Here is a 14,078-nt window from a genome sequence, read left to right on the forward strand (position 1 = left end):
CTCCATTTCATGTACTTAGGGACGTGCTGCTGACCTGACTGTTGTTGTTGTTGTTGTCGTTGTTTCGGGGTCGTTGTTGTTGTTGTTGTTGAGATTTTGGTTTATTTTCTGCTGTGCTGGACGCGAGACGATGATGAATCGATTCCATGCGTTGAGTCGCGCGCGGTGCGATCGATTCTTTCCTGATTATGCAAACTGCTCGCGAGTGCGACCTGGGATCTTGCAGAACTAACGAGGCTGAACAAACGATACAGAACAAACGATACAAAACAATACTAACGATACAGAACAAAGGAGATGGAACAAAGGAGACGGAACAATTCAAACGAGACAGAACAATACAAACGAGACAGAACAATACAAACGAGACCAAACAATACTAACGAGACAGAACAATACTAACGATACAGAACAAAGAAAATGGAACAATGGAGACGGAACAATACAAACGAGACAGAACAAAGGAACAATCGAGACAGAACAATACAAACGAGACAGAACAATACAAACGAGACCAAACAATACTAACGAGACAGAACAATACTAACGATACAGAACAAAGAAAATGGAACAATGAAGACGGAACAATACAAACGAGACAGAACAAAGGAACAATCGAGACAGAACAATACAAACGAGACGGAACAAAGGAGATGGACCAAACGGGAGGGATATGTTCTATTCATGGGTCCAATGACGACTTCGTATTGTGAACTTTTACGGTTTGGGTGTGGGGGGAGGCTGGGGAGCGTGGGGGGAGGGATGTGGATGGGGTTGGGGTGTGTGGGGGGAGGGGTGTGGGGGGAGGCTGGGGGGCGTGGGGGGGGAGAGGCTTTCGAATCCCACGAATGATGTCACTATCCTGGATTCTCTCTTGGATCGAATCAGTGGAATGGCGAGACAGATGAGCAGACGCACAGTGCAGGGACCGTGTCCCTTACTCATCCCATCAGCCGAGCTTCCGGGAGTGGAAGGAAACTGTCAGAGCCACTGGCTCAACACGAGCACAACTCTGGACTGGGAATCGACGTTCAGTGTCTCATCAGCAGTGCCACGCGCGCTTCTTTTGAGGCCACTCCGAGGCGAAACCAACCCGCCATGAAGCCAGCGAGACCGCGCCTCGCCGTCTCTTCCTTCCTGCTGCCACATCCCACGCACCGCCTCCTCCTCGTTTTCTTCTGCCCACTGAGATGGGATGGAGGTGGGGGGGCTTGGGTGACGCCCCCCCCACATCCCCCTTCACCATCCACGACATCCAGGACTCGTCGCAATGTGCCTCGCCGCCGAGTCTCAACAATCTTTTTCAGGAGCGTCGTTCCCAGGTTTTGTCGCGGTACGTGGGGGTTGATGCTGCTGCTGAGTCATTAGCGGCGCACTTCGTCCGCATTTGTGGATGTTTGGCCACTACCGGTCCACATTGGGAGTGGCTGTTTGGGTTTCGCTCTGCGAGGAGGAAAGCGGAGAACCCGGAGGAAACCACCCGTGCAGGACGGGGGAGACTGTCCACACTGCACACGGAGAGTCGGGGATCGAACCCAGGTGCTTCTTGCTGTGGGCGCGAGTGTCACCACTGCCGCTCCACTCTCAACCACGCTCACCCCAGGGACCCTGATGTCATCGACCGTATGGCCTCATCGTCTACGGAGTTGACCGAATGACCCACAAGCAAACCCCCCCCCACCCCACCCACCCCACTCACTCATAACACCAACCCGACCCCAATCACCCCACCCCACCAACCCCACTCACTCACCCCACCCACCCCACTCACTCCACCCCACTCACCCCACCCACCCCACCCACCCCACCCCACTCATCCCACCCACCCCACCTACCCCACCTACCTACCCACCCACAACACCCACCCCACTCAGCCCACCTACTCACCCACCCCACTCATACCACTCACCCACCCCACCCCACTCATCCCACCCACCCCACCCCACCCCACCCCACTCATCCCACCAACCCCACCCACTCACCCCACTCATCCCACCCACCCCACCCACCCCACTCACCCCACCCCACTCATCTCACCCACCCCACTCACCCCAGCCACCCACCCCACTCCACTCACCCACCCCACCCACCTCACTCACCCACCCCACTCACCCCAGCCACCCACCCCACTCACCCACCCCACCCACCGCACTCATCCTTGAAACCAAAGTGAGGTCGCGACGTGAGCACTCGGGAGTGTCGCCTCGATCGCGGGCGGAGGACGCGAAGTGACGACCACGTCGGTCGTGACGCTATGAGTATTTATGTAAACACCACACACACAACACACATACATACACACATACTACATACACATATACTACATACACACACTACAGACATACTACACACACTACAAATACACACCACACACATGCTACACAAATACAAACACTACACACACACACTGCACACCCTACACGCACACACACTGCACACAATACACACTACACACACTACAAACAGACACTATACACACTACACACACACCCTACACAAACACACTACAAACACTACACACACACTACAAACACACACTACAAACACTACACACACTACACACACTACAAACACACTACAGACACTACACTACACACACTACACACACACTACACACACACTACACACACTACAAACACACACTATACACACTACACACACACTCTACACACACACACTACAAACACTACACACACTACACACATAAATACACACACTAAAAACACTACAGACACTACACTACACACACACTATACACACACACACTACAGACACTACACTACACACTACACGCACTACACTACACACACACACTACTTACACATACTACACACACTACTCATACACACTACACACATTACACACACTACACTACACACACTATACACACACATTACACACTACACACACATTACACACTACACACATACACTACACACACACTAAACACACACTAAACACACAAAGACAAAAGTCCCCCCTATAGCCTGGCGGGGCAAGTGCTCTTATCGAGCAGCTCCTATGAAGGCCGGCACGGCACAGGAGGGGGTGGGTGGCCGGCACCACCCCCGGCCGCCTTTGTCTCCCCAGTGACGATGTTTCCTACACATCGCTCCGTGAGCGGGAATCGGCACCGACACATGGACACACGCACTCATACACAGGAGGGTATATGCACGTGGAGGCATGAGAGTACGGGTTGTGTGTGTACGCGTGTGCATGTCTCTGTGTGTGTACGCGTGTGCATGTCTCTGTGTGTGTACGCGTGTGCATGTCTGTGTGTGTGTACGTGTCTCTGTGTACGTGTGTGCTTGTCTCTGTGTGTGTGTACGTGTGTGATTGTGTGTGTGTACGTTGATGTATGTGGGTAGCGATAGTGCAGCGGTTAGCGCGCTGTGCTATGAACCTGGCCACTCGAAGTCGATTCCCACTCATGGCCAACATCAGTGACGATTATCTGAACCGGTCCTGGGCCTCCCCTAGATCGACTCAGCCTCAAATGAGTACCTGGGGCAGTGCGTCAAAACATCGCCACTCGGGAGACAAAGGCGGCCATGCGTGGTGCTGGCCACCCACCTCGTGTGACGTTCCGGCCTTCATAGGTGCTCGCTAACAGCACTTGCCCCAACAGCTTATTAAGGCTATACGGGGGGTCTTTGTGTGATTGTGAGTGTGTGAGTGTGTGATTGTGTGTCTGCGTGTGAGTAAGTGTGTGTGTGAGTGAATGTGTGAGTATCTGCGTGTGTGCGTGAGTATCTGCGTGTGTGTGTGTCTGGGAATCTGCGTGTGTGAGTGCGTGTGTGTGTATCTGCGTGCGTGTGTATCTGCATGTGTGAGTGCGTGTATGAGTATGTGCGTGTGTGTATCTGCATGTGTGAGTGCGTGTGTGAGTGCGCGTGCGAGTATCTGCGTGTGTGAGCATCGCATCCTGTGCGAGTTACTGTCGACGCGGTTGCAAACTCGAGTCGAGTTGCGTCGCGTTGCGCTACCAAACCAATGAACGTCGCTGTGGGTGGGACCAGACCCCGTGTCCCAGTCCCAGCGACAAGTCGCCGCGTGGCCATACAAACCACAACAGCGCCCGAGAGGGCGCCACCAAAGCTTCACGCACCCTGACGACATTGCCGATCATGGCGATGTGTGCCGATGACGATGATGTTGTTTGCCGATGACGATGATGTTGTTTGCTGATGATGATGTTGTTTGCTGAAATACATCGGACTTTACACTCAGCTCTCCTCGCCTCGTCGTTGTGTCTCTATCTGTGTCTCTGTCTGCCTCTGCATGTGCCTCTGTCGGTCTGTCTCTTTCGGTCTCTGTCTCTGTTTGTCTGTCTCTGGATGTGTCTCTGTGTCTCTGTCGATCTCTGTATGTGTCTCGGCCTCGCTGTACGCTGCGTTGCACCACTATCCGAGTAGTTAACCTCGCATTCAAAACACCTTCAGAGGCAGGGTGAACATCTGACTCCCACGTATTTAATGAATGAAACGAGGTAAAACTGATGGATAAACACAACACAAAATACAGCATCTGTTAATACTTGCAATATCAATACAAAAAATGAACACTGCAGCATCATAACATTGTCTTAGATAATATGAATCTCAACAATAGGTCATGGATGGACCAGCCACCTACATTAGTAGTGAATAGCTATACCACAAGAAAATAAGCTGTGTTAAATAAGGTCACTTTATGTAATCACCATACTGCAGCCTAAATGTACAGTGCTGCATATAACACTGCTCTCAAGAATGCATTAAAGTTACATGGGGACAAGTCTGGCTCGACTTATCCAACTACATATAACATTCACAATAATGCAAGTGGCAGGCTTCGTTGTTATCTAGGCCCCATATTCATCGTAACAATTTAACAGCATTATAAAGGCATTTACAGCATTATAACGGCAATCCTAACATTATAACAGCATTCCCAGTGTTATAAGAACATATATGAACTTCCAGACAATGCTTCTTAAAGTCCCACAATGAACAGATGCACCCATCTTTACTGAGACGAGAATTGTGCCTCCATTTTGTACTCTGTGTAATGGCTGACAACCCCACCTGGCCTCATGACTTCGAGACCCTTAACTCGTAACTTCCTGGTCACGTGACCAAACTCAATACCATAATATCAGGAAGTTCCTGTGTAAACACACCCCCATATCTGCCGTGGGGCAGAACAGTATGTGTCTCTGTATGTGTCGTTGTGTCTCTGTCTGTGTCTCTGTGTCTGTACGTGTCTCTGTGTCTCTGTTGTTCTGTGTCTCTTTTGGTCTCTGTGTCTCTGTTTGTCTGTCAGTCTCTGGACGTGTCTCTGTGTCCCTTTCGATCTCTGTCGATCTCTGTATGTATCTCTGTCTGTGTCTATACGTGTCGTTGTGTGTCTGTCTCTGTACGTGTCTCTGTCGAACTCTGTCTCTGTCGATCTCTGTACATGTCTCTGTGTGTTTGTCGATCTCTGTCTGTGTCTGTCTCTGTACGTGTCTCTGTGTCTCTTTCGATCTCTGTCACTGTGTGTGTCTGTGTGGCAAGGGAAAGGGTGATGGCAAGAAGGACCTGGGTTCGATTCCCGACATGGGCACCTGCTCTGGGTTTGTTGACAGTGTTGCTGTGTGTTGCGTGCTTGAGTGGGGAGCGGTCGTGTAGCGGTTGGCGCACTGTGCTATGAACACGATGAGTTTGATTCTCGCGCACGGCCAACGCCGGTGACGATTATATAAACTGGTCCCGAGCCTCCCCTAGATCGACTTGGCCTCAAATGAGTACCCGGTGCGGCGTATGAACATCGCCACTGGGGGGACACAGGCGGTATGGTGTACCATGGTCTCAACTTCATGTGCCTTGCCAGCCTTCAATAGATGCTCGCTAACAGCCTTTGCCCACAACAGTCTGTTAAGGCTACACGGGGGATTGTTGTCTTTCTGAGAGTGTGTGCATATCTGTCCCTGTGTCTCTCTGTGCAAGTTTTGTAAGAGGGATCTTATCTTATCTCTATAAAGCGCCTTATCCAAAGGCGCTTTACAATAATTATAAGATTGTACGTAAGATGATAGTGGTTGAATAAAGGGTCGGGTTGTGATTAAAAGTGGTGGTGTATTTAAGAGAACAAGCGACAGAGGTTAAGGAGGAGTTGGGGTCTTGATAGGGGTAGTGATAGGGGTAATAATAGGGGTTGGGATAGTGATAGGGGTAGTGATAGGGGAAGTGATGGTTGGTAGTGATAGGGGTAGTTACAGGGGTTGGAGTAGTGATAGCGATAGGGGTAGAGATAGGGTAGTGATAGGGGTCGTGGTGGGGGTCGTGATAGGGGTAGTGACAGGGTTACTAATGGGGGTAGTGATGGGGTTAGTTGTAGGGGTAGTGATTGGGGTTGGGTAGTGATAGGGGTAGTGATAGGGGTAGTGATGTTTGGTAGTGATATGGGTAGTGACTGGGGTAGTGATAGTTCTAAGGGTTGGGGCACTAGAAGTGTCGAGCGAGGGGTGTTTTTTCGATTAGAAGGGGGTGATGATGATGAAGAAGACCGACACAACACCAAAGTTGAGGGAAAAATTGGAGAGGGAGACGAGGGGTAGGGAAGGATAAGGGGGAGGAGTGGAGGTAAAAGGGAAGTAAGGTTGGGTTACAAGGATGCGGAGGTAGCGTGGGCTTTGGATAGGATGGAGCGGGATTCAGATGATGATGCGGGAGAGACTTTTGACTTTCAAACCACTTTTATTGCCGCCAGCAGCAACAGCACTGGAGGCGATTCCGATATGAAATACACAAAGTCACCAGCAAACAAATGAAAATAAACGCTATAAATCCACACGCTGTGGCGCTAAATGCACCGAGCACAACAGGAAACAAAAGTCACGTGGTGGTGGTCATCGCGGACGCCACGGTGACGAGCGAGCGCTTCAGAAAGTGAACACGAGGGTGCTGTTCACGCTGGTACAGAGGGCTTTTCCGGCCCCCCAGTGTTCGAAGAAGACGATTAGGAGAGAGAGCCACGTGCTCGAGTTGCTAGACACGTTTGGTCGTATCGCGATGTCTGTAACGTGAAGGATTAATATTCGGCCGAATAAATTCATAAACAAATACACAAACTGTAATTTAAAATGATTTTACATATCTTGTTTATAACAGTCACGCACCCTGGTCAATCAGAGCAGAGCATGTGCAGGGTCATGCTGTGAGTGGTGCAGTTGGCACGCACGATTCAGAATCGATGTTTGGGTGAGGCCATGTGTATCTCTCTAAGCGAGCTCAAGCCTTCTGCAAATCATGTGACTTCCGTGTGGCCACTCCCACTCTGAATCACTGCCCGCTGTGGAAACAGACGCCACTCCGTGCAGTGCACTTACATCTCTCTCCCTCTATTCCCTCTCATCTTGAGCTGTGTCCTTCTCTTTGTCCGCCTTGGGGTCTTCCGTCCCGCCACCCCTTCCCTGGTCACCTCGCCCCCCCCCCCCCCCCACTCGTGTGCCCAACATGCGACTGACTCTGCTTCCCTACTCGTGTTGTGGTGCTGCGGTACACCGCTCTGTGACGTCAGCTTGTGACTCACTGCACCAGCGTTCTCCACTCATTTTCAGAGGGGGGCCACTTTCGCCAATAGGACATCATCATTGTGAGGGCCACAACACCGACCTGCATGGAAGTGTCTTTACATGTCCTGTATTGTCTGGGGGTGCCGCACATCAGGGGCTGCACTAAAGGCCACCAGGGTTCGCCAGTGGCCCGCGGGGCCTTGCAATGAACCACACGGTGCTCGTTCACTCGTGGAGAGAACGAGAGAGAGAAAGAGGACGACTCAGGGGTGCCTGGAGGAGCAAGAGGAACCACGTGATCTGGCCATGTGTGCATTGCAAGCCCTTTCTCCATTAGTTTCGCACAACACACGAGAATGCGTCAAAAGCACTCAGTCGATTGTGCATCCTGCAAAAATAAAACCGTTAGGAGCTCCTGAAGAACATTATCGTGCTCTTCTTGTTATAGGTCACCATGAAAATAAATTTGAGCGAATGTGACCGACTCAGAGGAAAGAAAAAAAGAACATCAGCAGTTCCTTCTTCAGGATCTGATGATGGCGTTTTCATAACGTGCAAAGGCTGAGCGTTGTGTGCACCTGTTTCCGTGATGTTGTTTGGAACTTATGAGGGGAGGGTGGTTTCTGTCCGGCCGGCACTGAGTTGTCACGGCGATAACATTTTCTCGCCATTAATCATATTTTATTGAAGTCCCTCCACCACGTGACATGGCCAAACAAATCGAATTGTCACGTCGTGCACGAGCGTTCAACGCGCCGACTATCGTCGTTTCAACTCACTCAGCGGTGAGTTGACGATGCAACACACTGGTCAGTAACACTAGAAAAATGGTCCTTATTGTGCTGTGAAGAAGGGGAATTACCCGAAACGTCGTATATTATATTCGTTTTCCTATTCATGGCCACAGTGTTATTGACGATTTGCTTAGCAGCAGCAACATCGCCAAAGAAAAGCAATGGAGCAATTGGATCCACAGTGCAACAATCACTGGCTGTGAAATCCTCCTGCCACGTGTCGAGAGTGCGCACGTGATTTGCACGTAGCGTGACGTCATGTGCGCGTCACAACGCCGCCATTAGCACGTGCTCCGAGACCAGGGACGTGAAGGGGGGAGAGAGAGAGAGGGAGGCGAGGGGACGTGCAAGAGAGGGCAGTGAGGTTGGTGAAGGAGCGGTCTGCATTAGGAAAGGGAATGCGTGGGACTAGGACTGGACTCCACTCAGGTTCCGGAATTAACATTGTTTATGCCAAATAGGGCCCTTAATCAATCATAAGATATATATTGCCTCTGGCAATACTAATAGTATATGAGCTCTCGGGGTCCTAATGGGGTTGGGTGGGTGTGCAGGAGAAAGGGGGGTGATCACCCCCATTTTGGGGGCAAAAATTTTGCGATATCTGGGAGACAGCTTGATAGCACGGTTGCACAAATAAATACCTGTATGAATGTATTTATACATGTGTAGTGGCGTAACGTGCGGGGTTTGCAAACAGCGGGTGCATTTGAGGGCAAGCAGGTGCAAGCGTGAAGACATGGAGTAGCTGCCAGAGAGGCACCAGCAATTAGGGGGAGAAGCAGTAATTAACTGGGTGCATTTGGGGACAGGCAGGTGCGAACGTGGGAACACGGAGTAGATGCTGGAGAGGCAGGAGATGATAAGAGAGAGAGAGCACGTGCAGGAGGCGCCGCTGAGGCGCCAGCTTAATGGGGGGTAACTGAGGACCCTTAATGAGGAGGGGGATATAAGGATGTGTGCGGAGCAAAATGGAGTTGTTGGTTGGAGCTGAAGGAACGAAGAGAACAAAAGCCGGAGAGAAGAAGCCTGGGACCTCTCCCTCTACACCTCGTCCTCCCCAGCGGTGTTGGCGTATCCCCCGCTGGGGGCAAGGACGAGGTGGAGGTGTGAGAAAAGAGTGACAGGCTAGTAGAATATTAAGTGACAGACGAACAGAGTATGAAATGACAGGCTCGTGGAGTATAGAGTGACAGGCTAGCGAAGTATAGAGTGACAGGCAAGCAAAATATAGAGAGAGGGAGTTGGAGCAAGGGTGCGTTGTATTAATGTGAGGAGCATCCAGACGGGATGCGAAGTAATACAGTTACACAGGAGAAAAGCTAAAAGTGTCCGTGTGAATACACCACTACATTTGGTGTCAAAGTGGTCAAAAACCTACGTTGCCGTCATGTCAAGGAAGGCAGCTAAGAAAAGGGAACTTACCCGTCGACTTCTCCGATGACGAAAACGACGGAGGCATCGTTCTCGCCACAGCCCCTGATGCTGCGGATTAGCTGGCGGGCCCAGAGGACCTGCTGCCGTCGGCGCAAAAGGGAAAGGGTGGTGCGAGCCCGGTCCGCCTGCCACCGAAGGGTTGGCGGGACGTCACTGCCCATCTGGAGAGGACGCTGTCGGTGGTTACTTACCTGTTCAACATACTGACGACGGCAACCCAGGCGACGACTTCAGCGGTGACACTGGCAGATACGCCGATTCTTCCCGCCACTTCAACAATGGCGATCGCGCAGGAAGCTGCCGCAATTCCGCGAGTGGAAGCGGCTCCCGCCATTTCAGTGACCACGCCAGATTCGCCGATTGCATTTGGTCCATACTTTTTCCACAGCTGGGTGCAACTGGACGGCGTTCCGCCATCGCTTCGAGGCGGCATATCATTCGGTGGACTGGTCTGCAGACGAAGCATTACGGGCCTTGCCGACAGCCCTCATTGGCCACCTTCTACTCCATCCCCTTGGCCGATCGTTCTTCATTCACCAACGCCTGCTCCACGATGGCAGCGATCTTCGACCCACCATCGAACATCCATAGAAGATTCCTGCTCAGAAAACGTGGGGGGGGGGGGACACGGAGAAGGCCCTGGCGTTCCACAGCGCTTTCTTGGCCCTCGGACAAGCGGCTTACTCCTCCATGGATCGAGCAGTCCTTGACTCATTCGCTCTGGAGTGGCTCTTGACACTGGCAAGGGAGCTGGGTGTTGTCCTCGCCATCACCGACGATGATGACCTCACGTCCCTCCAAATTTCTCGAAATATACAAGTTCACCTGAGCCTCAGAGGCAGGCCTGAAGCAATGGCATGCACTGATGATTCCAACGACAGCAGTTCAGCGTACGCATCCTGGTCTCAAGATTGATGGCACAAAGAAATGCGAGGAGGCCGGCCGCCAGTCGAGTAGACACCAAGGAGTGGGCCGCCGACTGGGCCCTCTTCGAGGGCATGCTTTAACTGTGGTCAGACGAGACACATCGCCAGAAATTGTCATCTGCGCTTTGGTGGTTCACCCAGGCCCCCTTCGATCTCCAGCGCCAGCACTTTCTCGTCCCAAGGACCACAGGTGAGTCGCGATGCACCATACACACGGCCGTTTCCCTCCCATCACTCATCCACAGCGCACCTCGCCTTCGTTCACCCGGTTACTGTTCATCCCGTCGCATCGGAAGCTCGACGTATTGGTTAGTTGGCTATGGGTCCGCGAGACAGCAATAGGTGTGCGTTGGTCTATCGAGTGGTCAGTGCTGCGTCGGATGTAATGGGCCTTATCCAGGGGGTGCAGGTCTGGGTGTTGATCGATACAGATGCCTCAGCCACCCTCGGCGAATTTGGGTAGTTTGGGGATAGTCTGTCGCATGATAGCAATGGTGCAATTGGAGAAGTGGTAATGGACAAGGCTGTGTTGATTTCTAAAACTCTGGTAGTGCCCTGCTTGTTGGGCCCAGATTTCTTATGCAGGATGCCCCTCAAAATAATTGTAGACCAAGGGTGTATTGAGATGTCATCGGGGCAGTGCCTGCATTTTTTGAAATTCCCCACAACATAAACATCAGTTAATGCGGTTGTGCAGGCTATGGTTAGCCAGACAGTGCACGTCCCGCCAGCCACGCAGATGCTTGTGCCATTGCGGTTGCATAAGAGCGTGGCCCTGCTAAATCTGGAGGGGATCCTCTTGACCCCCTCTAACGTGGTACCACGAACACCCTCCTTGGTGGGGGCACTGACTGTCATGCCAGCAAACTGCGATCCCTTCCTCCAAGTGGTTAATGCGGGCCATACACCGGTAGTTATCCAAGCAGGCACTGTGTTGGCACACGCGACGGCGGCCCCATGCACGGAGCAAATGGCATGCATGTCTGGGGTTGTGGGGACTATCTCGCCTGCTAGCGACGTCGAACCCGCGTGGATGCAGAGGTTGTGTCGGGAAAACAAGGATTTATCGACAGAGCAGCGAGCGTCAATTTGGCAACTTTGGCACGAATTCCTGGACGTTTTAGCAATGGTAAATACGACATAGGCCAGACCACCCTGTTGCAGCACCATATTGATATGGGGAACTTGCCTAATCATTCAATTACATTCTCACAGAATGAGCCCCCACGAAAAGGAATGTATTCGTCAGACTGTGGAGGAGATGTTGGCTGCAGACATTGTGTCTCCCTCCACCTACCCATGGGGGGCGCCTATTGTATTGGTTAAAAAATGTGACGGCTCCTTGCGATTTTGCGTTGACTTCCGAAAACTCAACAAAATTTATGTAGCGGACGCATACCCGCTTCCTCGCATGGACGATTCCTTAGATGCTCTGTCTGGTGCACACTTCTTTTCAACCTTCGATTTGCTGTCACGATTTTAGCAACTGCCCTTAGACGCAGAATATAAACTTATAACGACTTTCCGAACACCACAGGGATTGTTCCATTTAGATTGTCTCCCGATGAGACTTCACTCCATGCTGGCACCTTTCAGCGCCTCATGGAATTGGTTCTATCTGGTTTGCAATGGGAATCGTGCCTTATTTATCTAGATGACATCATTGTCTTCGGTCGCACTTTCGACGAGCACTTGAAGCGGGCTGCACTCTGTTTTCTCTCAAGTGCGTGATGCAAACTTGAAATTTAGGCCATAAAAATGCCATTTGTTGCAAACTTCGGTCAAATAATTGGGCCATGTTGTCAGCGCGTCAGGGGTCACTACCGACCCGGATAAGACGGCCTGCGTGCGCACGTGGCCGACCCATAAATTGGTGACGGAGGTCCGCAGCTTTGTGGGGTTCGCCTCGTACTATCGCAGGTTTGTAAAAGATTTTGCGGCAATTGCAAACCATTCCATGCTCTAACAGCCAAGGGACAGAGATTTAATTGGGACAAGGTGGAAAATAATTATTTTGCAGCGCTTCGGGACGCTCTGGCCAGTGTGCCACCACTCAATTATCGATATTTCACCAAACCTTTTATCCTGGACACTAACACCAGTGATACGGGCATAGGCGCTGTCTTGTCCCAGGTCGTCGACGGACTAGAGAGAATCGTGGCATACGGCAGCCGCATTTTGTCTCCCGCTGAGCAGTGGTATTGTATCACACGCAGGGAGCTGCTTGCCATGGTCCATTTCATACCGTTGTACCTCCCTTACTTGTACCGACCACGCAGCACTCCAATATTCCCTGCGTGTGGAACAACCCTCCGGCCAAATGGTCCATTGGATTGAAATCCTCCAGGGATTCTCCTTTACAGTACTGCATAGGAAAGGGTCGCGCCATGTGAATGCGGATACGCTGTCCCGGCTGCCGTACGTGATGGGCTCAGCTCGCTGTGGACTGCTGCTGCAAAAATCACCCGAGATGGTCGCTACAAGCACCGGCCGACCGCATATTAGGCCTGAACCACAGCGAGTGGGGACGGCTCCAGGTTGAGGATGCCTCCCTGCTGAATTTGAGGCGCCGAGCCTCCCGACAACTGAGTGCTGCAGGGCACCCTTTTCTGCAGCTCAGTGAGGGGCTCCTCCTACGATGGGATGTAGAGCTTCACCGGTTTTGTCTAGTGGTGCCCACGAGCCTACGAGGCAGACTTACGCACGCGGTGCACGAAAAATTGATACATTTGCGTGTCAAGAAAACACTGTCGACCTTAAAGATGGATTTATATTGGCCAGAGATGGACAACGATGTGAAGTCGCAACCGCACAGGGTGCCGCTGCAATCCCTAACAGTGTCTTGTGTAAATGAATTGGTGCCATTGGACATTTTTGGACCATTTCCCAAAATGTCCAATATTTGTGACCTCTCTATAATCCAAAGAGGTCACAAATATTTGCTAGTCGAAGTTGAGTATTTCACCCCATTGGCCAGTGGCGTGGCCTTTGTCTAACCAATCGGCAGCATCCATAACTGAGGCCTTTCTGCAGGGGTATGTGTTTGATAAAGGTGCCCCAGAAATCTGCTCACTGATGAGGGTAAAAAATGTTCCTTCAAGCTAGTGAAGGAGGTGTGTGACTCCCTAGGCACTAAAAGGATTCGGACTTCCCCCTACCACGCACAAACGGATGGAATGCTTGAGCGATTACACTGGACCTTGACATCCATGTTGCACATCCCGGACGTCCTTGCTGTCTAAAGACTGCCCCCCACGCCTTGACAAGGTTTTCACCCTTTTAATCAATGTATGGTAGGGAACCCGAAACCCCCACGTTGGTACAATTGAGCGTGCGTCCACTGGGCAAGGCATTCACTGTGCCGGTTCCCATGCAGGTGAC

The sequence above is a fragment of the Lethenteron reissneri genome, chromosome 31, assembly GCF_015708825.2.
Source record: "Lethenteron reissneri isolate LAM-NWPU_2019-01 chromosome 31, ASM1570882v1, whole genome shotgun sequence".
Classification (NCBI taxonomy): Eukaryota; Metazoa; Chordata; class Hyperoartia; order Petromyzontiformes; family Petromyzontidae; genus Lethenteron; species Lethenteron reissneri.